Genomic DNA, 2602 nt, shown 5'->3' with positions numbered 1-2602 from the left:
GGGCAAGCAGTCCTGGGCTTTAAGCAGATGCATGAATTAAAGGGGGGAACACCTGGTTCTTCTTGAAGGCCACGCTGTGATTTGGCTCAGATATGATCCTTGGGGAGGTCCGGCAGATGCAAACATTCTCCCTGTCTCCCCAAGTCTCTATCTTTCTTTCTCTAAGTCTTTGATACCTGGAACAAGCAAAAGATTTCAGAGAGAACAACTCAACTTTCTCCCTTTCTTCCTCCTACTACCTGTCCTGTCACCTGATCTTCTCCTGGGAGGAGGCCTTCAGCCCTGGTATTCCTAATATGACCTGGATGAGAATTAAAAAATTCACTCATCCACACAGCTAACACTGACAAAGGTTCTACAAACTGAGGTACAGGGTCTCAGGATAAATCCTAAGGGGATTTCACTGACCTTATCAGATACAAAAGCTGTAATTCTTGTTACACAGGTCCTGCTTTATCTTGGTCTTAACCATCTGTCAGAAAAGTATAAAAATGAAGTATAAGAAGTAAAGCCATGCTGTTATGTTGAGCTGTAGGGGACTCAGGTCAACAACTTCTGACATTGCCAGTCAAGTGGAAGATCCAATACTATTATGGACTACTGGACTATTTTGGAATATTTTGCTGAGTTAACACACCTATAATATTTAAATGACAGAACTAAACAAAAAAAGGGGATACAGATGAATGACTATTTTGTATCTGTGTATTCAAAATGGTTAGGATAGATAAACAGCTACATTCTCTTAATTCAATGAATAGAAGGATTTATTCTAATAGTGTTTGTAAATAGGATATCATGTCTGCATCTTGTACAGCAAATAACCACTAGGAAGACAGTATGCAATGTGTTAATTATTGAAACTGTCTTACTAATTTGATTTGAAACTCCCTCATTGCTATTTGTATCTCAATAAAATTATGGAAAAAAAAGAGAATTCAAAAGTCCACCCAAGATCCTATGCAATTGATTTGAATGTTTCAGAATATCATGTACCTGGTCCCAAGGAGGACATGTGCCTTTTCTAGAAGTTCTCATTCCTTTCTCAGACAAAGTTTCTTAACATCACCTAGCAAGTACAAGGCTTCTCTATAGTAGTATTGTGGTATTAACTGCTGTATGAGCCTGTCAGATCCCTAGGTAAGGAATTTGTGTCTGTCCTGCTCACAACTACAATTCCCCCCCTCAAGAATATTGCCTATTGCATGGTGGGGATTCCGTACAGATGTGTTGAGTGGGTGATGCTGCAGATTCTTACGCTGCAATTGGGGTGTGGCTTAGGTCTGGGTTCCTCAATCTCAGTAGAGGAGGAACACTTTCTAGTGATATGTCAGATTGTGGATGATTAGGTGCTTTTTAGACTGGAAAATTTCAGGATGGCTTATATTCAAATTCAGAAGATCCATAAAATGAAGTTAGTGTGAATTTTTTTCAGAAGACAATAGAATATGTTCTATTCTACTCTTGAAAGAAACACTTAACCTAAGATGTATGAAAAGGAAAGCAAAAGGGAAAGAGAGGAAAAACAGAAAAGTGAGAGATAGAACAGAAAGAGAGATGCCACAAGAGAGGAATGTGTGACTTCAAGGAGGAAAGCAATGTAAGACTAGAAAACATAAGTGTCCTATGCCTGTGTTGAAATAATTTGTGTAATAAATCATCTAAGGAGGAGCCAAGATGTGGAGTTGCAAGAAGCAGCAAAATTCAGCCTCTCAAAGATCCAAAAATGCAGACACTGGAAAATAGCTACATGGGGAAACAAAAAAAGGGGAAAAACTGACAGGAAAATTGAAAGCTACAGATAAATTTTGGGGATGCATGTCTCAGTTACTTTTCTGTCATCATTGGAACAAAATACCTGTTGCTCCAAATTAAGGAAGGAAAGGTTTATTTAGCTCTCAGTTTGTGGAGGCTTCAGTCCATAGTCAGCTGGGTTCCAGGCAGGGTGTCACCTGGCAGAGGGTAGCAGTTCATGGCGGTGGAAAACAGCAAATCAGCAAGAGCAGAAAAGGAGGAGCAGTGGTAGGGAGCAAACTTCTTTCCCTCCTTGATATTGCATTCAGGCTACCTGCTGCAGGACAGGTGCAGCACTCGCACCTATAATCCCAGCATTGGTTCATGAATTAATCACGTACGCTAGAAGCCTGCCCCAAATGACCGCATGAGGCTTTGCGGTGGGGGAGGGTGTTGCAGTGTGATTTATAATCACATAAAATGTTTATATTCACTGTGGGTATTTGATACAGGTACATGACACATCCCAAATCTTTAATCCCCCTACCTACTTCACCCTCAGTCTCTTGGACCCCTTCCAGTTTGCAAAAGATCTATCTCCCTGTTTCCATCCATCAAACCTGTACTTTGCCCATTATTTACGCTTTGCCTTGCTCAAACGCGAGACACCATACAGTCCTTAAGCATGTGTCTGATTTATTTCACTTAGCATCATGCTTTCCAGGTTGATCAATTTTTCTGCAGATGTCTTGAATTTATCTTTCTTTTTATCCAAGTAATATTCATTGTGTATAAATACCACATTTTCTTTATCTATTCATCTGTTGATAGACGTATAGGCTGCTTCTAGGATTTTGCTATTATGAGT

Source organism: Octodon degus, unplaced genomic scaffold, assembly GCF_000260255.1.
Source record: "Octodon degus isolate 3935 unplaced genomic scaffold, OctDeg1.0 scaffold00008, whole genome shotgun sequence".
NCBI lineage: Eukaryota > Metazoa > Chordata > Mammalia > Rodentia > Octodontidae > Octodon > Octodon degus.
Note: the sequence above shows the minus strand (reverse complement) of the source record.